At 45.1% G+C, this 27,500-nt stretch overlaps 1 protein-coding gene across 1 annotated transcript in view; it reads left to right on the forward strand.

Moving 5' to 3' along the window:
• LOC122787912 (junction plakoglobin-like) overlaps positions 1 to 27,500 on the forward strand; it is a 497,854-nt gene that overhangs the window by 172,460 nt on the left and 297,894 nt on the right. The window lies entirely within an intron of this gene.

Raw genomic sequence — 27,500 nt, forward strand, 5'->3', positions numbered from 1 at the left:
ATTTGTAGAATTTCTGGGCAAAAATTAGGTTCAACAACCTCATAGTTATGGGGAGTGCATTTCTTTAAAAGTTTATTTTTTGTTGTTAGTGGACATAATGTTTGTACCCACGGTGATGGTGCTGCGGTAGCGTTGCCTCACAGTAAGACGCTGTCCGGTTCGATTCTCAGCTAGAGCGTCTTCTGTGTGGAGACGTGCGTGAATTGGCGTACCTTCGTTGAAGGTTGTGAGTCAGGCCTGGCAAGCCGGTACGTAAAAATCAACTGCCAATCATTAGCGGACCGGAGTTCCGTTGTGGCAACCCCTAACCGGGAAAAGCCGAAAGACACAAAGTGGACATAATGTTTGTACCCCTCATGAAATGTCATTGCATTCCTTGTATGGTAGCAAAATGCTATTTGTCCTCCATGTCACCATTTACCCACTAGTCAGAGTAGTTTTTGGTCTGTCTGTCAGTCTGAAGTCCTTACTCCTTCCTATTATTTTTTTTTTACACCATGGCATTGATATTCTCTTGTATGTGCTGTGTGAATGTATTTCTGGTATGCTTATTACAGTGATGCACATGGGATTTCCTGGACAACTACTGCAACCTCAGTTCTATTTCTACACTTCTTTCTAATAGTATGTGAACTGAACTTTTTAACTCTACAAGTTTATGACAGTTCTGAAACTGCAGCCATTTTAAAATGTGACCTGTATGTGTCCTATTTCCTACCACTGCTTGAATTTTGGAAGTGCTTTATGTACTTCTGAACAGTCCTTGATTTTCCTAGTTCACCCTGATTTGCTTCAGTTTTGCTTGGCCCATATCCTGAAATTTGTGCCAAATATTTGAGAATTACGTCAATAAGTCCAGCATTGCATAATGTACATTGTTTCTATTCTGGTGTTTAAATGCCATCAAAGTGCAAGTGTTGGCTTTGTGATATAGAGGAATTGTAATATCCACAACACACAGCTCCTCCGTGCAGCATTTTTTCTGGCATATGAATTACTTTTACATTATGGCTGAGAGCAGCACTTGTCTTGAACCCCCCCCCCCCCATATTCTTTCAGAAAACAGAGGTACAGCTTGGAGTGCCTGTACCATAGCCCTACTTGCTTCATATTTCAGCTGTGTAGTAATATAGAGCAGTCTGCCACTTCTGCGCTTCATGTAAAAAATGTTCAGCTGTTTGCAAATAAGCTTCCTGATAGTTATGCACAGTAACTCATTTGACAAGAGTGTTGGTTATGTAGTAGAAATCATGTGCATTAGACATGGAATTGTGAAGGAAAACAAACAAAATGGCTGTGCAGATAATGCAAACCAGGGGAAAAACTGAACTGATTGTGCCTGCTGCCCAACATAACACATCAGCCTGCAGTGTGACAGGATTTCTAGTCCAGCATGTCCTGGTATGTGTGCTTAATGGGGTGGTAGGATATTGTCTAACAAAAAATGATACATGTTGCCATATTGTCATTTCACCGGTTGAAAGGCTCTTCATGCATCGTATGAAGATTTTTTTTGCCCAGAACTAAGTGTAGGGCTTCCTTATTTTACTTCACTTTTATTCACACGAGATGCTTTACACGAGATGCTTAAATCTCAAATGTTTGCATCAATTGTATTCATATGTTGCTTTAGTGTTAGAGATTTGCATAACTTTTTTTGTTTGTTTTGTATTTGCTTTTCTTTTATTTGTAAACCGGAGTAAGTAAACTTATCTTAAACCATTATCAGGGCCACAAGGAGAAGGGTAAATTATATATGGATCAACACTGATGGCATTAGTGAAATCAGTGAGAGAAAGCCCAAACTCCTGCCCAGGCAACCTGAGTCTGACCTAGTGGCTTGGGTGCTTGCTGGCACTTCCATGGAGGATGGATTGGCTCCTCCTGGAGAGAGGGGCAAAGCTATTGAACACCCTACCAGTATTCCTCATAAGAGGGGTGGTGACACTAGACAGCTTTGGGATGGGCATTAGGCTTACCAAGTCACTGATGGATGGTGTCATTCATAGGACATGTTCGGCCCCAGCCTAGGGGACGATATTGTGGGCCACCACTAATATGATTAATTTCTTCCCCCACCCACCCAAAGAATGGGGTTTGGTCATTCAGAGTGCTCTCATAGCTGGGATGCTGGCAAGACCACAAACCACCCTGAGGACTGCCTGAGTGACTGCTTTTTTCTCAACTCTGGGTGTTTCCAGAGCGGAGGACCAAGTGAACACAGTCTGATCAAGGGGAGGATTGAGGATCAGTGGGCACTGGGGCAAAAATTTAATGTAGAAAAAAATTCATTAACTAAGGGCATCAAATCTTAATTGGCTACAAAATTGCACATAATGCCAGGTAAGCAGAAATGTGAGAAACAGTCCCACAGACTTGAGAGGGTGTGTTCCTGGGCAGTCTTTGCACTTACCACTGGAAACACAAAACAAGCTTTTAAGAGCAGTATAACATTCTAGTTCTGCCTTTGCTTTAGATAAAATTTTCAGATTTAATTAAAGCTGCCTTGAATTAAAAAAAAAAATTACAAAAACTTGAAGTACTAGAGTTACCATGTGCTATTGCAAAGTCTAAGCAAAAGAATTGTCTCGTTAACTTATTAAAAGCTGTAGCACCATGTTACGAAACACAATGCTTAGAGGAGGATGTGGGACTGTTGATTGATCCTGGACTGCATCATCATGAGCAAAGTGAGAGGGTAGTGGTTCACAGCAGTAAACCGAATACTGGGGCATATCCTCTGAGATAACCTCCAGAAGCAAAGTAGCAGCACTTCTAGTCTATTAGACTTTAGTCACAACACGCACTGATGGTTTTCAGCAATTCTGGATGCCATACAAGGAAAAGAACATCAGATTGCTAATGAAGAAATCCTTAATCCCCCCCCCCCCCAGAAAGCTTAGTGGAATGGAGGGGGGGAGAGAGATGACCAGAGGAGCTAGTGATCTTCATACCTGAGATCAGAAGAGATGGTGAGAGCATGTTGGCAGAGATCACATCAAGGAGATGTGAAGGGGTTATTTTCTAGACCAAGGAAGGGGGCAGAAGCTGCAGATAGTAGTAACTGCTCCTTTTGTCTCCATAGGTACTCTTCACAGAAAGGCTTGTTGAGCAGTGGAGTAAACTGCCAGAATGGAAGTCGTGTGGGTGGGAATTGGACAAGTAGAGCAAGGATTAAGAGGGAAAGTAGGAGAGGAGTGGAGGTAGATAGTTAAATATACATAAAGGGAGTACTTATTAGTGTTGTCAGCTTCTGCCATCGAGTAATGGTAATGTAAAGTGTAAAAAGAAGGTGGACTGTAAAAAGAATAAAAAATGAATTAAATTAAGAAAGAGATTTAGTGTAAACTGTCAAACTTCAGAGACTTGTAAACAAGGGCTTCAATGCTTCTTGCCCAAGTCCAGGAAAGTAGCAGAGTCCAAAGGACCGTGGAAATTAAGCAGAATATGCTCTGCTATAAAGTTCCTAACAGATCCTTGGAACAGCTAACAGCCAGTCACCTGATGGCCAGAGGGATCTAGTGGCAAATGTTGGCCCTTGGCACCAAAAGTTCATTCAAATTAACGTGATATTGGTTGTGTAGGACCTGCTAAGTATTTTGTACATGTACCTGGCAGTCACTAACAAGTGCAAAAACAGTGATGAAGTAAAAGCTAATATCAAAGGCCTCTGGCTGACTAAGTTTGCAGAGGACTGCAAGCTAGGAGCTGTCTTTGAATCCCCAAATGACTTGGCCATCCTGCAGGAAGGTTTATCCCAAGTAAATAACTGGTGTCAAAATCATGGACCGGAACTAAATGCCAAAAAATGCATTACTGCTTCCTTGGAAACTTCTCTATCCCAGGGAACTACCACATTGACAATACACCTTAAGAGTTGACCCATTTCTTCAGGATTTGGGAACTTGTGTGGACAGTAAACTAACTTTTGACCAACAAGTGTATTAGTATAATAAAAGTTATTCTATATTGCATGGCATATAAACAGAGGGATTGTGTTTTAGATCTGGGGATGCCATTGTCTCCCTTCCCTCAGCCCTCATTAGGCTAATCATTGAATACAATTCCCCCTTTGGCATGCATCTGTCCAGACACAAGCAACAACTGGAACACCCACAGAAGACACCTTGCTAAAAGGATAGAAGGCCTAAACAGCATGTCTTGCATGGACTTACTCAAAGCCCTGTCACTGTACTGGTGTCTTACAAATTGCTAAGAGGTGATCAGTGTCTGGCTTATAAGGCATTCTCTGACCAATTATTAATTGACTTGGTGATGTGCAGTAAATCTAATGGCATCAGAAACACACTGTCTAGGGATCTAAACCTCTTCTGCAACATCAACAGAATGATTTGGAGGGACAGGTACGTCTTGCAGCAGATACTACTGCTGGGGAACACACTACCCATCCACATAAAGCAAAGCTCATCTCCTGGCCAAGTGTAACTTGGATCTGTGGATGGGGAAACAGGAAATTTATCCCAGGACTGCCCTCTTTACTTATATTGGGAACAGAGGCAGCTCGTAATGCTTTATCCCATGAATGGGTCACCTCAAATTATCTATAGTATGATCCCAGTTATTCTCATTAAGGGTAATATACAATTAGTCTTGCCCATCCAGTTTTCGATAACCTATCCCATATGGTTACAGATTATTTCTAGCACAAAAAAGGGAACTTGGCTTGGCTTAAAATAGCCCACAAGAGCAGCTAGCTTAGTACTTATCTGTGACCCTATGAGAAGTGCCAGTCTATAGCCTTGTTGCAACTTTCTGCAGCCACACCATTACCTTTGGCTGTTAAGCTGGAAACCTGAGCAGTGTAGTAGTTTGAGATTGTATCAGTGCATGGATCACTGTAGTGAAGTGTGATTATCTTCTTTCGGCTTTTCCCAGTTAGGGGTCGCCACAGTGGAACTCCGGTCCGCTAATGATTGGCAGTAGATGGTGCTGAGGTGCCAGCTCGACGCCCGACCTTCAACGAAGGCACACCCATTTACGCATGTTTTTAAAACGCCACTCGACCATGGGGAGGACATGCAGACTCCACACAGAAGGCGCTCTAGCCAAGAATCGAACCGGAGAACCTCTTGCTGTGAGGCAACAATGCTACAGCTGCACTACCGCAGACTGTAGTGAAGTGTGATGATGAAACTAAATTCTGGGTCAGTCAGGTATTCTTTACATGAAAATAAGGCCGACTTAACAGCGGACTGTTTGTCCTTTAGTGAAGGCCTGTCATCAAGAATCATACCTGAATTTACTCCTCTGGTTCATGATCTGGGTGTTTTTCCCACATAAGAGAGGCAGATGTAAGGGACTTGGTGACTTGCACTACTAACACCGTTGTCTTTTATTTAATTAAGCTTAAGTTAATGGTGCCTTGTGTATGGGAGACCCCAACTCCTATGCAGTCTTCAGGGGTGGTAAAGGCTGGCATAGACTAGCCCTAACTGAAGGAGAGTTAGAGATGAACATCTGCAACATATGATTGATGGATCTCTTTCCTCAAATGACCTAAGGACATGTAGACCTAAATGGTACCAGAATTGATGCATCTGTCAGCTCATTCTGTTAAACTTTGAATCACGTCAAAAGAAAGTGTTACTAACTTGACTTTTGTTCATGCTTCATTTTGGCAGGGTTTGGAAGAGTTTCTTTTAAAAAATCAAATGGGGGAAAATGTTCACATAACATACAGATAATGTAGAAGCATTTTTTTGTCAGATTTTCTAAAGCACATTTTGTTTTGCCCAAACTTTTGCCAAAGTTTTCAATAAAATGCTATTAAGAAATTGTAGTATTTGTTGGTAGATAGCACTATGTACAGTGGTGTGTGATGCTTGTGTGCCATTGTGGACTTTTCTATAAGGAGAATTCCATTATTTGCACATTAAGGTTGCAGTACTATATTTAACAACCACCAGAGTATGAACTCTTCCGAGTAAAATTATTGTTGCACTTCTGTTATCTGTCTGAAGCATTTGAGGTTTGAGTATTGGTGTTAATTTCCCCTTGATTATGAAAAATATGGAGGCCACGTCAGGTTTTTATCAGTGCTTATAAATACCCTTGAAGAGCAGATCTAGCAGTAGCTTTGTTCCTCACTGTACCCAGGCAAAAGAGTAGAAAGTACAACAGTGCTGCTGAAAGGATGACTATATGTTGTCCATAGTCCCAGCTACTGTTTTCGTTTTTTAGCTTTCCCCTTCCTCATGCCTTCATATTTCCATCCTAGGCAGCTGTGGACATCTGTCACTGTGTACAACCCACCAATTTCTCACTAAATATGTTGTAGGTAACCACAGTCCATTCCGTTTACAAAAAGTCTCCTCTACAATCTGCATTTTCCTCTCCTGTAGCCTTCATGTTTTAATTAATCTGCCTTAGCCCTCAGATACCCCCCCTCTTCTTCCAGCACATGCACATTCAGAACTTCTGATTTATTTCACTTTCCATCTCTATAACCTTGTTGTGTACACAGCCCGAGCATGCTAAACCAAAAAGCAATGTTTTCTGCACAGCCTTCCCAGAAAAATCCAGAAGACTTCTAGCATAACAAACCTCTTACTTCTACAACTTGTAAAGAGGTAGTTTACATACAGTTATTACCTGCTTCAAAGAAGTGCTGTTTTCCCTTGAGAAAGGTTGTCAACAGCAACAGACCAAACTAACTGAGCTTCACTTGTTAGTGTACCTCCCATGTCTGTATTCCTTACAGCTTTACTAATTGCAGGAAATGGCAGAGACTGCTTTTAGAAAATATTTTAGAAAATATTTTATTTAAGCAAATACTTTAAGCAGACTGCAGAACCAGAAATGCATTAAGGGAACTGGTCACTTCAACTGCTTACCTGAACCATGACATGAAGGAATTTGACCACTTTCCAAACTTGTTTTGTAATATGTGTTTTGTTAGGGCTTTAATCATTTAATAATCTGCATTTTAAATTTGCATTTTTCAAGTTTCTATGCTTCTACTTGTCACAATGAACCTAAATCTTAACTTATTAGAAACTGCTTTTTTGTTCTGTTCCTGCCAAACTGTAGACTTGTTTCATATTTTGCTTTATAGTACTGTTTTACACCGTGGGGGTAAAATGTTAGCAAAGGCTTTATGCATTTAATGAGGTGATCTAGTTCTGTCAACACTCTTTCAAAATGTGGCACCACTGTCCTGTAATGACAGTCAGAGAAACTTATTTCTCCAGATGCTTCTTACCTCTTGTTAGAACGGCCACATCTGACATCCCTAGCAGAACAAAGATGTTCATCGTGCATACAGCTGCAGTCATAACAGATGGGTTCTCCTGCCGTCAGGCGGGTCCTCGGTCGGCCGAATTCCAAAGTCTAGGTCCGGCATCGGTTGTCGTCGCTTCTTCCCTGACGTCAGAGCGACAGGGGTGTAAAGGAACCAGCCGACGCCATTTTCTTCAGTCTTTCTTGCCGCGCGGTGCCCGAAGCAGCAGCAGTTCGCAAGTGCCGGTTGGCCAGCTCCTGAGATTACGAAAATTTGGAAACCGAAGTCTTCTTAAAAGCCAAGTACCCCGTTGGGGAAACTTTTCTTGCCTCAGACCGATGTCAGACAAAGTTAATAATTGTATTTCTTGTGGGAAGCAAATACCGCATAAGGATTTCCATTCCCCTTGTTTAGGCCCAGACCACGACGTCTTGGCCTGTCGCTTTTGTGCTACATTCAACAAACGCACTATTAAGCGTCGGGTGGAGTTCGCCCAGCATTATTTTGGGAAAGCATTTAACTATACTATGTCGTCGGATACTCCGACTCCGGTTTTGTCTAAAAAAACGCAAAGACAAGGACCGACACATGAGGTCCGCGGCCTCTACCAACACCACGCCAAAGCCGACTACACGTGGTCCGGTTCTCAGCGAGGCCCCTACGCAGCCCCTGACTACCGACGACCTGTCTTTGATGGTGTCTCCTGTGCCCGAGGTTGCAGGCTCCTCGGCCCACACCCCGACAACAGATACCGAAGCCACTCTTGGTGTTGAAACTCAGAATGTGGACAGGTCCACCTCCACTCAAGGTGTCATCAGACCTTCCTCTTCTTTCTCCATCAAGGCTTTCACAAAGTCTAAAGCAACCATGCACTCTAAGAGACCAGCTACACAGGGCCCATCTCCAGGCCCTATGCCTAAGAAACAGATGCTTAAAATGGCTGAGGATTTAATTACTCTTATCAGAGGTTCTCCGCCCCCTCCGGACAAAAGGCCTAGAGTGGAGGAAGATTCCCCCTCCTCTGATCAGGGCTCCATTATTTCAGAGCACTCTGATCAGGAACATTCTTACTCCCCTTTTGAAGACTCTGATGCGGAGGAGTCCATCCCTTCTGTATCCCCCCCTGAGGATTACTCATTTGTGGAAACTTTACATACCTTAAGGGAACACTTCCACTGGGAAGGCCAGGATTATTCAGATTCCAAGAAAAGGCTCAGGGAATTTCTCTTGCTTCCTCAGCACAGGCCTCTGGCTATACCTCCTGTCTTGGACATCCTAGATGAAGTTTACTCGGAGGCCTGCCTTAACCCGGACTCTCTACCTCCAGCTCCAGTTAAGCCGGACAGGTACTACAGGGTCCCTGACTCACACCAATTTCTATACAAAAGCCATGCTGCTGACCCAGAAACCATATCACAAGGGCCCCAAGGGAGTTAAGGCCTCCATTGCTAAAAATCCATTGCCTTCCGAGAGAGATTCCAGATCCTTAGAAAGGTGGGGAAAAAAGGTATATACCTCTGCTACCTTATCCATGAGGGCCTTAAACTGTCAGTTTCATATGCTAAAATTCCAACAGTTTTTGTTATCACAATTGAAAAGTAAAATGTCACAACCTGAACAACCAGACTTGAAGGAGTTGCAGGATTTGATGCATAGTGCAGAACAAGTGGGTAAGCATACCTTACAATGTGGTTTTGATGCTCTAGAGGCCTCATGTAGAGCTGCTGTTACAGGATCAGTCATATGTAGGCATGCCTGGCTCAAGGAACAAGCCTTGCCTGATCATGTCAAAGCTAAATTACTAGACGCCCCTCTTCAAAAGGATGTGCTATTTGGTGCTAATGCTGAGGAGGTATTAAGGAAAATGGAGGAAAAGGCTAAATCGATGCAAACTGTGAGAATTTCTACAGCTTCAACCCCCACGTTTTAGTAGAAATTGGCCTTCCAAAAACTGGTTCTTTCCTGCCACAGACAGACTCCAAAGAGGCAGATACAGGCGCCCGAGGGGCAGAGGACAATCCCAAGGATCGTATAGAGGCAGACAATGGCAAGCTCCTACACAAAGAGGTGGTGAGGACAACTCACAATCTTTCAGAAAGCAAACCCAATGACTTTCCCCTTTGCATGCCAACCAGGTCTCAAATGGCAGCTCCCTTAGGAGGAAAGCTGGCATTATTTTCAAAAAATTGGCATATTGTCACAAAGGACAAATGGATCCTGGACATTATAAACAGAGGCTACAAATTCCATTTTCACACCTTTTCAAAAATGAGAGGCATGCCAAACCTGCCATACAATCAAAGGGCAGAGGCACAAAGGCAAATTACAGATCTCATAAACATGAAAGCTATTCAAGAGGTACCCTTACGCATCTAACAAGGTCAAGGTTTTTATTCCAGGCTATTTCTGGTGCCAAGGAAGGGAAAAGATTGGAGACCTATTTTGGATCTATCCATCCTAAACACATTTCTACTGCATCCAAAATTCAAGATGCTCACTGTACAGCAACTTCTTCCCATGCTGGGCAAGGAGTCTTGGCTGGTAACATTGGACTTCAAGGAGGCATACCTGCATGTCCCAATCAGACAAAATTGCAGAAGGTACCTCAGATTTCTTGCAGGTTCAACCCATTATCAATTCTCTGCATTGCCCTTTGGCTTATCTACTGCGCCCAGAGTATTCACGAAATGCCTGGCATCAGTAATTGCCCACTGCAGACTTCAAGGGATGCAAATATATCCCTATTTGGACGACTGCCTGATCCAAGCGGACAGCAAGCACATTCTTCTGAAACATCTGGCTTATGTAATAATGTTATTGAACTCTCTGGGATACACAGTCAACAAAAAGAAATCAAGGCTAATACCCTCTCTGAAGATAATTTTCCTGGGTGCCAATTTGGGACACAAACACCCAGATGGCCTACCTCACGCCAGAGAAGCAGGGGCAACTAATTCAATACTTCAGAACACTAGCAAATTGCACCAGGCTGACTGCAAGGAAAATCCTGCAATCTCTGGGATTCATGGCATCTTGCATCTTACTAATCCCATGTGCAAATGAGGAAACTACAATGGTACCTGAAAAACGTATGGTCTCAACACAGCCACAGTTTGGAAACAATAATACCACCAATTCCATGTCTGCAAAAGGAATTTCTGTGGTGGGCTCAAGCATGTCAAACAAACATAGGTCTTCCATTCAGCAAGCCTCAAGCAAATCAAGTCATCACAACAGACGCCTCTGACTACGCCTGGGGGCCGCACATGACAGACTGGTGCATTCAGGGCAAATGGTCCCAAAAAGAAAACCACCTTCACATCAATCAAAAAGAAATGCTAGCAGTAATAAATGCTATTATAGCTTTCAAGGACCTTCTACAACCAGGTCAACTATTGATAAGAACGGACAACACCACAGTTATGTGGTACATAAGCAGGGAGGAACACATTCTTACCCCCTATGCAGACTGGCCATGTCACTTTGGAACATGGCCATGGACTTACAAATGGAACTACAAGCACAGTACTTGCCAGGCAAGGAAAACACGCTGGCAGACAACCTAAGCAGGAATATGACAGATCCACACGAATGGAAGTTGCATCCAAAAGTTTTTACAGAAATAATCCAAGAATGGGGAAGGCCAGACATAGATCTTTGCCTCCCACAAAAATCATCAATTGACAAAATTCTGCTCAAGGATCTTCCATCCAAAGGCCTGGAGAGTGGACGCTCTCTCTTTCAGTTGGACATGAATGACAGTTTATGCCTTCCCACCTCTTCCTCTGCTGCCCAAAGTTCTATTGAAGACCAGAGCAGACAGACCAAAGATGATCCTCATTGCTCCGGACTGGCCAAGGCAACACTGGTACCCACTCCTGAGGAGCCTGACGCATTCCCCACCATGGACCCTGCCTCTAATGCCTCTTCTGACTCAGCACAGCTTCAAAACTCTTCACAGTCAGCTAAAAACACTCAATCTAGCCGCATGGAAGATTCCTTAGCATCACAGCAGGCCCTACTCTCCAAGGAGGATGTCATTTTGGAGACCAGAAGGCCCTCAGCTGAAAAGCTTACTCCGCAAAATGGAAACGTTTTTGTGTCTGGAATGAGAAAAAGGGTCAGGACTTTGGAAAACTGAATTTACCTCAAATACTACAATATTTGGCTGAACTGCTAAGCAGTGGACTTTTTCTCCTCCATCAAAATCCATGCCTCAGCCATTTCTGCAGAATACAACACTGATCCACCTTTATTCTCTCACCCTCTCTTAAGACAGTTCCTCAGAGGGGCTAAGAATTTAAGACCTCCAAGGAAACAACCAATACCTGCTTGGGATCTTAATTTCATTCTGGAAAAACTGACCTTGCCTCCCTTTGAGCCAGCTGCCTCATCATATTTGCAATATTTGTCCTGGAAAACCTCTTTCATTCTGGCTATCACCTCAGCTCGTAGAATTTCAGAACTACAGGCTCTCATGGCTGTCCAGCCTTTTATCATCTTCCATCAGGACAGAGTTTCCTTACGAACCAACCCGTCCTTTTATGCCTAAAGTGGTATCCAGGGTAGCTTTAAATCAGGCCATACATTTACCTACTTTTTATCCTAATCCTCAAAACAAAGGGGAGAGATTACTACATTCCTTGGACATCCACAGACAACTGCGTTATTATTTGGACAGAACAAAGCCCTTCAGAAAATCAGAACAGCTCTTTGTGGCCTATGCGGTAGAAGCTCAAGGAAAGCCAATTTCCAAACAGACAATCTCAAAATGGATAGCCCACTGCATATGCTTTTGCTATTCCTTTCGTGGCAAAACTGTACCTACAGGCATTAGAACTCATTCCACCAGGGCCACAGCCACCTCTGCAGCCTTCCTCAGAGGAGTTCCTACCAAGGATATTTTGGAAGCAGCCACTTGGAGTTCTGTGCATACCTTCTCCAAGCACTACAACCTACCATTATACTCCAAATCTAGAGCAGGCTTTGCCACTGCAGTCTTGCAGGGCATTTTGGCTCCTCCTAGTTCCAACTAGTACCTACCACCCCTTTCTTAGCTTTGGGATTCTACCCATCTGTTATGACTGCAGCTGTATGCACGATGAACATAGTACAGTTTTGTACCTACCATAAATGTAGATGTTAGAGTGCTAATACAGCTGCAGTCCAGGTTTCCCTCCCTCCTTCCCCTCTTGGGACAGGCCTATAGGCTAGCACATCCTCATACAACCTGATTGGGGTATTCATTTATGATGTATTTGCTTGCAACTACTGTATTTTGATTATATTGCACTGCATTATTACACAAATTTATGATTTGCCTTCCTTCTGGGGGCACCTGACAACTGGGGCAAGAAAAACTGAAGAAAATGGCGTCGGCTGGTTCCTTTATACCCCCTGTCGCTCTGACGTCAGGGAAGAAGCGACGACAACCGACGCCGGACCTAGACTTTGGAATTCGGCCGACCGAGGACCCGCCTGACGGCAGGAGAACCCATCTGTTGTGACTGCAGCTGTATTAGCACTTGAACATCTACATTTATGGTAGGTACAAAACTGTACTTTTTGAGGAGACTACTAAAACAGAGGGAAAAGTTTGGTGTCTTGCTCTACTACTCTTGTAATCTCAAATATGCCCTGATGTTCTTCGTATTTCACTGTTGTAGTCATTGCATTTGGGTTATCTGCTTGCAGGTAGCCCTCAGTCGGCCTGATTAACAAAGTCTTGGGTCCTGGGTCAGTTGCTGTCCCGTCTTCCATGACGTCAGGTCGTCAGGGGTGTAAAACATGCAGCTGACGCCATTACATCAGTCTTTCTTGCCGTGCGGTGCCCGAAGCAGAAGCAGTTTGCAAGTGCCGGTCAGCCGACTCCTGAAGTTTTCGCTGAAGTTTCAGAACCAAGTCTTCAACTAAAGCTAAGTACCCGCTAGAAACTTTTTTTTCTTACTCCTTACCGATGTCAGTAAAAGTTAATAATTGCATTACTTGTGGAAAGCAAATAACTCCTAAAGATTTTCATTCGTACTGTATTCCTTGCCTAGGCCCTGTCCACTACGTACCTTGCTGTCTGTTTTGTGCTTTATTTAATCATCTGTCGTCGGTACATTTTCGCTTCTAAATGTTTTGGTTCTCTGTTTAATTATCCAGAAATGTCGTCAGCCATCCGACTACCGGGATTCCGAAAAAAACGCAAATATAAAGACAGGCTGCCGAGGTCCAAAACTGCCGACGACGCTTCTCCTAGGCTAGTCATCAGTTTGCCAGTACTCTGTGAGGTGCTTTCACAGCCCCTGATACCCGCTACTTCTGATTCGCAGGCCTCTACTGAGACCCATTTGGAGTCCAGTATGCAGTGAGATGCTTCAACTATGGAACCCATGGATATCTCTACCTTATGGGTCCGGAGCCGCTGTGCAGGCACCGGCTTCTGAGGGTGTATTCAGGCCTACGGACTTGCCTATTAAACAGACACCTCCTTCTTCTCTTAGGCCTAAATCTCGAACCATGCCTAAAAAAGATGACGCCCAGGCCACATGCTCAGACCTTTATGCCCAAAAAACAAATGATAAGAATGGTTGATCTAATAACTCTAATCAGGGGTAGCCAGCCCCCCCTTTCTAAGAGGCCTAGGACTGAAGTGGTTTATGAATCTTCTGACCAGGATTCTGTTTTTTCTGATTCTTCTGATGATCTGGATTTGCCCTTATCTACTTATGAGGATTCTGATGCAGAGGACTCGATTCCCTCTGCTTCACCTCCAGAAAAATTTTCTTTTGGGGAAACTCTACATACTCTTAAGGGAGCATTTCCACTGAGAAAGCCAGGATTTTTCTGATTCAAAAAAGAGGCTTAGGGATTTCTTACTCCTACCTCAGCATAGGCCTTTAGCTATTCCTCCTGTACTAGACATTGCTGATGCTTTTTCAGAATCTAGTTCGGCCCCTGATTCCTTGCCTCCTGCTCCCAGAAAACCAGACTGATACTACAGGGTCCCGGAGTCGCACAAGTTCCTTTTTAAAAATCCTATTGCAGATCCAGAGACTATTTCACAGGGGCCCAAGGGCATTAAGGCTTCTACTTCTAAAAATCCTACCCCTTCTGATAGAGACTCCAGGGTGCTGGATAGATGGGGTAAGAAGGTCTACACTTCTGCAACCTTGGCCATTAAGGCTTTAAACTGCCAGTTTCATATGTTAAAGTATCAGCAACATGTTATTGGATTGCTTAAACAGAAAATGATGATTCCTGACTGTGTGGAAAATTTAAAGAATTACAGGATTTAATGCATTCTGCTGAACAAGTTGGAAGACATACTTTGCAATGTGGTTTTGCGTCATTAGAGGCCTCATGCAGGGCCGCTGTTACTGGGTCTGTGCTCAGAAGGCATGCTTGGCTAAAGGAAAATCTTTGCCTGATCATGTTAAAGCGAAGTTATTGGATGCTCCCTTAAATCAGGACCGCCTGTTTAAAGATGGAAGATGAAGCTAAAATCTATGCAAACTGTTAAAGATTTCTTTCAAGTTCAGCCTCCTAGATTTAGTAGGCACTGTCCCTCTAAGAATTGGTCCTTTCCAGCCCCTTCCAGGTCTTCTCAAGCCAAACCCAGACACAGCAAAAACACCAGGTTTCAGTCCCAGGGGGCACACACGACTAAGCAGTGGGGGGCCTCCACTTCCAAATCTGGGAGTAATAAGACCCCCCCCCCCCCCATGGTAAACTGTCTCGACTTCCTTTTTAAAATTTCCAACCACTTATCAAATGACTGCCCCTTTGGGGGGAAAGATTGCCCTTCATGCAAAGAACTTGGGAACGCATTACCCAGGACAAATGGGTTTTAAATGTACTGTCCCAGGGATACAGATTTCACTTCCACACATTGCCAACACCAAGCGGGTGGCCAGACATACCCCCATATCAGTGGGCAGAGGCCCAAAAACAAGTACGGTCTCTCTTAAGCATGGGGGGGCTATTCAACTTGTACCAGAAGAGGAAAAGCATGGGGGGGCTATTCAACTTGTACCAGAAGAGGAAAAGGGACAAGGTTTTTACTCAAGGCTTTTCCTGGTACCCAGAAAAGACAAGTCATGGCGTCCTATTTTGGATCGGTCTACTCTAAACACCTTTTTGGAGATTCCAAACTTCACCAATTACTTCCTATGCTAGGCAAAGATACCTGGTTGGCAACATTAGATTTAAAAGAAGCATACCTGCACATCCCAATAAGGGAATCTTGCAGAAAATACCTACATTTCAAAGCAGGCTACACGCACTATCAGTTCTCTGCACTGCCCTTTGGCTTATCTACTGCGCCCATGGTATTCACAAAGTGCCTAGCTCCAGTTGTTGCATTTTGCAGGCAAAGAAATATTCAGATATACCCATACCTGGATGATTGTCTTAATTCAGGCAGAAAGCCAGGACGTACTTTTGAATCATCTGGCCTTTGTACAAAGGGTTCTAACTTGTCTGGGGTACACCATAAATGAAAGGAAATCACACCTGGTACCCTGTCAACTAATTATATTCCTGGGAGAAAGCATGAATACAACTTGCCAGATGGCCTACCTCACGCCAGAGAAACAAATTCATTTGACAACCTACTTCAAACAAGTGGCCACAAAAACCCTGCTATCTGCAAGACAAATACTGCAAGCCTTTGGTTTCATGGCCTCCTGCATTCTTCTAATTCCATATGCAAGACTGCATATGAGGAAACTACAGTGGTATCTAAAAAGCCTATGGTGTCAACATTATCAGGATCTAGAAGCAATGATTCCTATCATACCTTGCCTACGCCTAGAGTTCCTTTGGTGGGCAGAGGCCTACCACCAAAACAAGGGGCTACCTTTCTCACCACCCCCTGCTACCCAAACCCTAACAGATGCATCAGACTAAGCATGGTGGGGGGGGGGGCTCACCTGGCAGGGAAGTGCATTCAGGGCAAATGGAACCCAAGTCAAATGCACTTGCATATCAATCAAAAAGAAATGTTAGCTGTACAGAATGCTCTGACAGCCTTCAAGGGCCACATTCTTCCAGGACAACTGTTATGTGGTATATAAACCCCCTCTGCAGACTAGCCATGGCATTGTGGACCACAACCTTGAGCTACCAAGTGCACCTACAAGCTCAATTCCTGCCCAGAAAGTTAAATAACACTGGCAGATGGCCTAAGCAGAAACCTCATGGACCCACACGAGTGGAAACTGGAACAAAGGATTTTCAACATGTTGACAAACAAATGGGGGATCCCAAATATAGACCTGTTTGCCTCTCCCCAGAACTACCATTTGGACAAATTTTGCACAAGGACTCCCCACAAACAAGCCTGGAAAGTGAATGCTCTGTCCTTCAGCTGGAAAAAAACCTGTTAGTCTATGCCTTTTCCCCCCTCTGCCTCTGCTCTCCAAAGTACTACTAAAAATCAAACAGGACAAACCAAGGATGATTTTGATTGCTCCAGACTGGCCACGCCAACACTGGTACCCCCTCCTGCACAGTGTGCCATGGTTATCCCCATGACACCTGCCTCTTCCCTGTTCCAGATTCTGCACCCTCAGCTTCAAACACTAGCAGCCTGGCTAATTACCTAATCTCTCCTGTACCATTCCTCAGTAAACTTGTGATGGATATCATTTTAGAGGCAAGAAGGCCTAGTACTAGAAAATGTTATGCTGAAAAATTAAAAAAGAATCTGTGCCTGGAACCAATCTCAAGGAATGAGCACAGCAGCGCCCAATTTACCTCCGATTTTACAGTACTTAACTGAGATGCTTCACAAGGGCCTGTCTTTTTCCTCCATCAAAATTTACGCCTCAGCCATTTCAGCTCATTATAACACAGAACCTCCCCTCTTCTCTCTCCCACTGCTCATCAGTTCCTCAGAGGGGCAAAATATTTGAGACCACCCAGGAGAGCTTCAACCCCAGCCTGGGACCTTAACTTTGTTTTGGAGAAACTCATTCTACCTCCTTTTGAGCAAGTTGCTACTGCAGACTTAAAATTTCTTTCTTGGAAAACAGCTTTCCTTTTAGCAATTGCTTCAGCAAGAAGGGTATCTGAATTACAGGCCCTTATGGCAGTGGAGCCTTTCATCATCTTTCATGCGGACAGGGTGACCCTCGGAACCAATCCATCCTTCATGCCCAAGGTGGTATCCAGTGTGGCTCTTAATCAGTCCATTCATTTTCCAACCTTCTTTCCCAATCCACAGAACAAAGGGGAACGGATGCTGCATTCTTTAGATGTGCACAGACAACTCCGATTCTACTTGGACAGGACTAAACCTCGAAGGAAATCTGAATTGCTGGTGGCATTTGCTGCAGGGGCAGAGGGGAAGACTATTTCAAAGCAAACCATTTCTAAATGGATAGGCCATGGCATTCATTACTGCTATAAGTGCCATGGAAAACCTATACCACAGGGGATCAGACCTCACTCCACCAGGGCTGCATCTACCTGTACAGCCTTTCTCAGAGGAGTCCCTACCAGGGAAATCCTAGAAGCTGCTACCTGGAGTTCTGTACATACTTTCACCAAGCATCATCATTTGGCAATTTTCTCTAAATCCAGAGCTGGCTTTGCCACTGCAGTCTTGCAGGGCCTTATAGCTGGTCCTAATGCTATCTAATTTCCTCCTCCCAACCATAGCTTTGGGAATCTACCCAAATATAATGACTGCAACAGTGAAACATGAACATAGTACAGTTGTGTGCACTTACCATAAATGTAGATGTTCAAGTGTATTCACTGTTGCAGTCCTGGTTACCCTCCCTCCAGCCCCCTAACTTCTTTTGGCTATACCTCTACTTTCCTTTACTAGGCTTAAAACATTTTGGTGTATTTGCTTTTTTGTTGGAGGTATATCATTGTACTTTTATAGTTAATTGCTTCCCATTAGGGGGGCACCTGACATCTGTGGCAAGAAAACTGATGTAATGGCATCAGCTGCATGTTTTATACACCTGATGACCTGACGTCATGGAAGAAGGGACAGCAACTTGCGCAGGACCCAAGACTTTGTTAATCAGGCCGACTGAGGGCTACCTTCCCACTACCAATTCTCTACACAGACTTCTTTTGTGACTACCTTTCTTTTGAAAACTACCGAGTTTTGTAGGCCTAGGTTACGAACCACAACCAAGAAACAGATGACCCAATCTCGGGCACCTGCTTCCTTGTCTCCGTCTCAAATGCTTAAAATGGTGGAAGACCTTCTCTTCCTTTTGGAAGGGGTAGCTTTGCTTCCCCTAATCAGCATATCTGTCCCTTGTAGTTTTGTCTGAACAGGAGTCTGATGACTGACTCTGATTCATCTGAGTATGAAGCAACCCCTCTCTGCGTGAGGATTCTGATGCAGAGGATTCCATTCCTTCAGCCTCTCCCCCAGAGGATTTTTCCTTTGGGGAACCCTTCACACCTTTTCACACCTTAAGGGAGCATTTCCAATGGGATAGTCAGGACTACCCTCAGTCTAAAAAGAGACTCTGGGAGTTCTTGGATCTTCCGCCATTATCAACGATCGCTGGGTCCTCAACATAGTGTCCCAGGGATACAAATTTTCTTTCCACACCCTTCCAACCCCAAAAGGGTTCCCAGGTCTGCCTCAAAACCAGTGGGCAGAGATGCAAAAACAAGTCCTTTCCCCCCTCTCCATGAGGGCAGTAGAGCATGTTCCTGCAGAACAGAAAGGCCAAGGTTTCTACTCGAGACTTTTTCTGGTACCCAGGAAATAGGGCACCTGGCAACCCACCCTCAAATTATCCATTCTAAACACCTTCCTGGTGATCCCAAAATTCAAAATGCTCACCCTCCAGCAGCTGCCACCCATGCTCTCCAAGGATGCTTGGCTAGCCACCCTAGACCTAAAGGAGGCCTACCTCCATATTCCTATCAGGGAATCATGCAGGAAACATCTCCGTTTCAGGGCAGGATCTCAGCACTTTCAGTTCTCTGCACTTCCTTTTGGTTTATCTACTGCTTCCAGAGTTTTCACAAAATGTCTGGCTCCGGCCATTGCCTTTTGCAGACAAAGGAATATCCAGATTTACCCATACTTAGATGACTGCCTAATTCAGGCAGACAGCCAGGAAAAGCTGCTCAAGCACCTGGCCTTTGTAAAGTCCCTACTAACCTCTCTAGGGTACACAATCAACGAAAAGAAATCCAAACAGGTACCCACCCAAAGGATTATATTCCTGGGAGCAAGGCTGGACACAGCATCCCAAATGGAATTTCTTAAACCAGAAAAGCAAACCTTCCTGACGACTTGCTTCTCTCAACTAGCCACCAGACCCCAACTATCTGCAAGGAAAATCCTGCAAGCTCTGGGGTTCATGGCATCTTGTATTCTACTCTTTCCATATGCCAGACTGCATATGAGGAAACTTCAGTGGTACCTAAAAGCCTTTGGTGTCAACACACACTCAAGACCTGAGACTCTTATACCTATAATACCTTGCCTCAGAAAATATTTTCCTTGGTGGGCAACAACATTCTCCCTCAAAGGACTACCTTTCTCACCTCCCCACACCGCCCAGACCCTCACCACAGACGATCAGATTATGCCTGGGGTGCACGCCTGACAGTAGGTGCATACAGGACCAATGGCCCACAGCAAATCCATCTGCACATCAACCAAAAGATAGCTGTCCAGCACGCCTTGATAGCTTTCAAGCCCTTTCTCTCCCCAGGGCTCTCCTGATTAAAGCAGACAACAACTGTGATGTGGTATATCAACAAGCGGGAGGGACTCTGTCCTAACCTCTATGCAGGCTGGCCATGACCCTTTGGAGCACAGGCTCTGCCATGCAACTCCACCTGTTAGCATAATTCCTACCGGTTCCCCAACTCTCTGGTGGATCACTTAAGCAGAAATCTTCTGAACCCACACAAGTGGCAGCTCAACAGAAGAACCTTCACCCTAATAACTCAGAAATGGGGCACCCTGAAGGTCTACCTCTTTGCTCAGCAAGTTCTGCACCAAGGAGCATCACTGCATGGCTTGGAAAGTGGATGCCCTGTCCTTCCCTTGGGTCAATCTACTGGTCTATGCCTTTCTCCACTACCTCTCATCCCCAGGGGTACTGCTCAAAATAAAGGAGGAAAAACCAAGGACAATTCTTATAGCCCCAGACTGTCCTCACCAGCACTGGTACCCCTTGCTGTGCAGCCTGTTCCCTCTACCACCTTGGCATCTCCATCAGATTCTAAACCTCATGACCCAGAGGGAAGGAGAATTCATGCATGCCCAATTGCAGACAATCAGTTTGGCAGCTTGGCTTATTCCCTAACCCACCATCAATCTGGCAACCTCAGCAAACTGGTTCTAGATGTTTTATACATGAGGCCAGATGCCCTAGCACTAGGAAGTCTTATGCTGACAAATGGGAAAGGTTCTACACCTGGATCCAGGCTAAGGGAACCAATATGGCACAGCCCTCCCTCTCATCCTGGATTACTTAGCTTACCTGCTACACAGTGGACTCTCCTTTTCCTCTTAAAATTCAAGCCTCTGCTATATCTGTTCATTTTCCCACTGAGCAGCCCCTTTTCTCACATGCTGTGATCAAACGGGTTCAAGAGTGGCTAGCAACTTGTAGCCACCCAGAAGAGCACCAACCCCAGCTTAGGACCCTAACTTTGTGTTGGAAAAGCTCAACCTCCCTCCCTTCAAACCTGAATCTTCAGCAGAGCTAAAATTCATCTCCTGAAAGCTGAAAGATTGCTTTTCTTCTGCCCATCACTTCAGCCAGAAGGGTCTCTGAGCTGCAAGCACTCATGGCTGTGGAATCTTTCATAATCTTCCATGCTGGCAGGGTATCCCTCAGGACTAACCCATTCTTCATGACCAAGGTGGTGTCCAGTGTGGCTGTCAACCAATCCATTCATTTGCCCACCTTTTCCCTAACCCACAGAACAAGGGGGGAAAGGATCCTGCACTCTAGATGTGCACAGACAGCTCAGATTCTATGTAGACCGGAGTAAATCCTTCAGAAAGTCTGATCAATTGCTGGTTAGCTTTGCTGCAGGGGCAGAGGGAAAAGCCATCTCCAAACAAACCATTTCCAAATTTCCCCCTGCCTTTTCTTCAAACCAGGAAGGTTTTTTGGGGTCGGGGGCTGCCAGACCCCGCCTTTAATCTCCCCCCTTTTTAAATCCCGGGGGCATCCTGGGGGTTTCCCCCAGGCATTTTTAAAACCTTTAACCAAATTTCCATGCCTGTTTCATCCCAAAAATTTGGGGTTTAAATTTTGCCGGCCCCGGTTTTTTTCCCCCCATCCCTAATTTCCAAAGTCTTGGTCCTGGCCTGTTTCCCGTTCCTCTTCCCTTTGGGAACGCCAGGTTCCCCCCCGGGTAATTAAAACCCCCCCCTGGCCCGGCCTACCTCCATATTCCTATCAGGGAATCATGCAGGAAACATCTCCGTTTCAGGGCAGGATCTCAGCACTTTCAGTTCTCTGCACTTCCTTTTGGTTTATCTACTGCTTCCAGAGTTTTCACAAAATGTCTGGCTCCGGCCATTGCCTTTTGCAGACAAAGGAATATCCAGATTTACCCATACTTAGATGACTGCCTAATTCAGGCAGACAGCCAGGAAAAGCTGCTCAAGCACCTGGCCTTTGTAAAGTCCCTACTAACCTCTCTAGGGTACACAATCAACGAAAAGAAATCCAAACAGGTACCCACCCAAAGGATTATATTCCTGGGAGCAAGGCTGGACACAGCATCCCAAATGGAATTTCTTAAACCAGAAAAGCAAACCTTCCTGACGACTTGCTTCTCTCAACTAGCCACCAGACCCCAACTATCTGCAAGGAAAATCCTGCAAGCTCTGGGGTTCATGGCATCTTGTATTCTACTCTTTCCATATGCCAGACTGCATATGAGGAAACTTCAGTGGTACCTAAAAAGCCTTTGGTGTCAACACACTCAAGACCTGGAGACTCTTATACCTATAATACCTTGCCTCAGAAAATATTTTCCTTGGTGGGCAACAACATTCTCCCTCAAAGGACTACCTTTCTCACCTCCCCACACCGCCCAGACCCTCACCACAGACGCATCAGATTATGCCTGGGGTGCACGTCTGGACAGTAGGTGCATACAGGACCAATGGCGTCCACAGCAAATCCATCTGCACATCAACCAAAAAGATAGCTGTCCAGCACGCCTTGATAGCTTTCAAGCCCTTTCTCTCCCCAGGGGCTCTCCTGATTAAAGCAGACAACAACTGTGATGTGGTATATCAACAAGCGGGGAGGGACTCTGTCCTAACCTCTATGCAGGCTGGCCATGACCCTTTGGAGCACAGGCTCTGCCATGCAACTCCACCTGTTAGCATAATTCCTACCGGGTTCCCTCAACTCTCTGGTGGATCACTTAAGCAGAAATCTTCTGAACCCACACAAGTGGCAGCTCAACAGAAGAACCTTCACCCTAATAACTCAGAAATGGGGCACCCTGAAGGTCTACCTCTTTGCTCAGCAAGTTCTGCACCAAGGAGCATCACTGCATGGCTTGGAAAGTGGATGCCCTGTCCTTCCCCTTGGGTCAATCTACCGGTCTATGCCTTTCCTCCACTACCTCTCATCCCCAGGGGTACTGCTCAAAATAAAGGAGGAAAAACCAAGGACAATTCTTATAGCCCCAGACTGTCCTCACCAGCACTGGTACCCCTTGCTGTGCAGCCTGTTCCCTCTACCACCTTGGCATCTCCATCAGATTCTAAACCTCATGACCCAGAGGGAAGGAGAATTCATGCATGCCCAATTGCAGACAATCAGTTTGGCAGCTTGGCTTATTCCCTAACCCACCATCAATCTGGCAACCTCAGCAAACTGGTTCTAGATGTTTTATACATGAGGCCAGATGCCCTAGCACTAGGAAGTCTTATGCTGACAAATGGGAAAGGTTCTACACCTGGATCCAGGCTAAGGGAACCAATATGGCACAGCCCTCCCTCTCATCCTGGATTACTTAGCTTACCTGCTACACAGTGGACTCTCCTTTTCCTCTTAAAATTCAAGCCTCTGCTATATCTGTTCATTTTCCCACTGAGCAGCCCCTTTTCTCACATGCTGTGATCAAACGGTTCCCAAGAGTGGCTAGCAACTTGTAGCCACCCAGAAGAGCACCAACCCCAGCTTAGGACCCTAACTTTGTGTTGGAAAAGCTCAACCTCCCTCCCTTCAAACCTGAATCTTCAGCAGAGCTAAAATTCATCTCCTGAAAGCTGAAAGATTGCTTTTCTTCTGCCCATCACTTCAGCCAGAAGGGTCTCTGAGCTGCAAGCACTCATGGCTGTGGAATCTTTCATAATCTTCCATGCTGGCAGGGTATCCCTCAGGACTAACCCATTCTTCATGACCAAGGTGGTGTCCAGTGTGGCTGTCAACCAATCCATTCATTTGCCCACCTTTTCCCTAACCCACAGAACAAGGGGGGAAAGGATCCTGCACTCTAGATGTGCACAGACAGCTCAGATTCTATGTAGACCGGAGTAAATCCTTCAGAAAGTCTGATCAATTGCTGGTTAGCTTTGCTGCAGGGGCAGAGGGAAAAGCCATCTCCAAACAAACCATTTCCAAATGAATAGCGCACTGCATCCATTTCTGCTACAAACAACATGGAAGGCCTTCTGCCAAGGGGGTCAGGACTCGCTCCACCAGAGCAGCCTCCACCTCTGCAGCTTTCCTCAGAGGAGTCCCCACCAGGGACATCCTGGAGGCTGCCACCTTAGACATCTGTTCACACCTTCACCAAACATTACCACCTGCCTGTCTTCAAATCCAGGACAGGATTGCCTCTGCGGTCTTGCAGGACATTCTAGCCAGACCCCAGTTTCCTTTACTGCCTCCACCCTTTTCCTAATCTATGGCAATCGACCCAAATGTGATGACTGCAACAGTGAAACACGAAGAACATCATACAGATGTTCTTCATGTTTCACTGTTGGAGTCATTACATTTGGGGTAATCTGCTGGCAGGTTGCCCTCAGTTGGCCTGAATAACAAAGTCTTAGGTCCTGCTGTCTGTTGCTGTCTCCTCTTCCATGACGTCAGGTCGTCAGGGGTATAAAACATGCAGCCGACGCCATTTTAATCAGTTTTTATTGCCGTGCGGTGCCCGAAGCAGAAGCAATTCGCAAGTGCCGGTTGGCCGACTCCTGAAATTTTCGTATTCGAGTTTCAGAACCGAAGTCTTTAGCATAAAGCTAAGTACCTTGTTGGGGAAACTTTCTTACTACTTACCAGTGTCAGTAAAAGCTAATAATTGCATTACTTGTGGATAGCAAATACCTCATAAGGATTTTCATTTGTACTGTATTCCTTGCCTAGGCCCTGATCACAATGTGCCTTGCTGTCGGTTTTGTGCTAAATTTAACCAACACACCATTAAGCGTCGGTATATTTTTGCTTCTAAATATTTTGGTTCAAGATTGAACTACCCTGAAATGTCATCTGTTAGCAATCCGACTATCGGAGTTCACAAAAAACGCAAGGAAAAAGACAGAGACAGACCGTCTAGGTCCAAAACAGACTACGAAGCTTCTCCTAAGCCAGTCGCCGGTTCGCCGGTACTCAGTGAGGCGCTTTCGCAGCCCCTGATGCCCACTACTTTTGAGTCACAGGCCTCTACCGAGACCCATTTGGAGTCTGGTATGCCACGAGATTCGCAAAGTATTGAACCCGCGGATGTCTCTCCCTTGGATGGGTCTGGAGCTTCTGAGCAGGCACCGGCTTCTGAGGGTGTTTTCAGGCCTCAATATTTTTACATTAAACAGACGCCAGCAACAAAACCAAGGTCAAAAACAACTTCTATGTCTAAAAAACCGATGCATGAGCCATGTGCTCATGCCCCTATGCCTAAAAAACAGATGATCAAAATGGCTGAGGATTTAATTACCTTGATCAGGGTTTCCCAGCTCCCCCCTGCTAAGAGGCCTAGGCAAGGCACTGACTATGAATCTTCAGATCAGGTTTCCAGTTCTTCTGATCAGGAATTTTCTTTTCCACCCTATGAGGATTCTGATGCAGAGGAATCCATCCCATCTGCATCTCCTCTCGAGGATTACTCTTTTGGAGAGACTTTGCATAAGGGAACATTTTCACTGGCAGAGTCAGGACTTCTCTGAATCAAAAAAGAGGCTTAGGGATTTCCTCCTTCCTCAGCAGAGGCCTTTGGCAATACCTCCTGTATTAAACATTGTTGTTGATGTGTTCTCGGAATCCAGCATGGCTCCTGATTCCCTGCCTCCGGCTCCTAGTAAGCCAGACAGATGTTACTGGGTTCTTGACTCCCACAAATTTCTTTTCAAAAATCCAGCTGCTGATACTGAGATGATTTCTCAGGGTCCCAAGGGTGTTGAGGCTTCTGCGGTCAAAAATCCTACCCCTTCTGATAGAGATTCCAGGGCACTGGATAGATGGGGTAAGAAGGTTTATACATCTGCAACCTTGGCAATCAGGGCTTTAAACTGCCAGTTTCATATGTTTAAATCTCAACACCATGTTAGGGGCTTACTGAAACAGAAAATGATGTTGATTTCTGATTGTGTGGAAAATAGAGTTGCAGGATTTATTGCATTCAGCAGAACAGGTTGGAAAGCATACTTTGCAATGTGGTTTTGATTCCTTGGAGGCCTCTTGTAGGGCCGCAGTTACTGGATCTGTGATTAGAAGGCATGCCTGGCTCAAGGAGCAAAATCTGCCTGATCATGTTAAAGCTAAATTGTTGGATGCCCCTTTGCAGCATGATACTCTGGTAATAAGGCAGAAAAAGTTTCCAAGAAAATGGAAGACAAAGCTAAATCTATGCAAACTGTAAAATATTTCTTGCAAGTGCAGCCACCCAGGTTCAGTAGGCACTGGCCTACTAGAAGTTGGTCCTTTCCTGTGTCTAACAGAGCCACTCAGGGCAAACCCAGGCGCTCAAAAGGCTCCAGATATCAATCACAGGGTTCTTACAGGTCAAAGCAATGGGGTGCCTCCACCTCCAAATCTGGAGGAAACCAAGCACAACCCTACAGTAAGCAGTCTCAATGTCTTTCCTCTACCATCTCCAAGCACTTATCTTTTGGCAGCCCCCTTGGGGGAAAAATTAGCACTTCATGCTCAAAATTGGCAGTTAATTACCCAGGACAAGTGGGTATTAAACATAGTATCCCAGGGGTACAGATTTCATTTCCATACTTTGTCAATTCCAAACGAATGGCCGGATCTGCCACAAAACCAGTGGGCAGAGGCCCAGAAACAAGTCATGTCCCTCATGGATATGGGGGCTGTTCAACCGGTACCAGAAAAGGAAAAAGGACAAGGATTTTATTCAAGACTTTTCCTGGTACCCAGAAAAGACAATTCATGGCGTCCAGTACTGGACATACCGATTCTGAACACATTCCAAAATTCAAAATGCTGACTTTACAACAGCTACTGCTTATGCTAGGCAAGAATGCTTTGTTAGTAACTCCAGACATGAGGCATACCTGCATATCCCAGTAAGGGAATCATGCAGAAGTTACCTCCGCTTCAAAGCAGGTTTTTTGCATTACCAATTCTCTGCACTGCCCTTTGGCTTATCTACTGTGCCCAAGGTCTTTATAAAGTGCCTGGCACCAGTAATTGCATTCTGCAGACAAAGAAACATTCAAATTTATCCTTATCTGGACGATTGTCTCATTCAAGCAGCGGACAAGGACACTCCAACATCTGGCGTTTGTGAAAAGGCTTCTAACATGCCTAGGGTACACAATAAACGAAAAATGACAACTGGTACCCTCTCAAAAGATAACATTCCTGGGTGCAAGCTTGAATACAACTGCCCAGATGACTTGCCTTACGCCAGACAAAGGCAACTGACCACTTAATTCAAACTGATGGCAACAACAAAAACCTAGTCTTCTGCAAGACAAGGCTCTGGGCTTCATGGCATCCTGCATCCTACTAATTCCATATGTAAGACTGCATATGAGGAAACTTCAGTGGTACCTAAAATGTTTATGGAGTCAACATTCACACAGTCTGGAAAATGATTCCTCTTATTCCCTGCCTGCAACAGGAGTTTCTGTGGTGGGCAAAGGCCCGTCACCAAAACATGGGATGGCCCTTCACTCTACCCCTGCCAGCCAAACCTTAACAGACCCATCAGATTATGCCTGGGGGGCCCACATGGCAGGAAGATGCATTCAGGGCATATGGGCACCAAAACAAATGCATCTACATATCAACCAGAAAGAGATGCTAGCTGTTCAAAATGCCCT

This window comes from Protopterus annectens, chromosome 13.part0, assembly GCF_019279795.1.
Source record: "Protopterus annectens isolate FY-2018-M chromosome 13.part0, PAN1.0, whole genome shotgun sequence".
Classification (NCBI taxonomy): Eukaryota; Metazoa; Chordata; order Ceratodontiformes; family Protopteridae; genus Protopterus; species Protopterus annectens.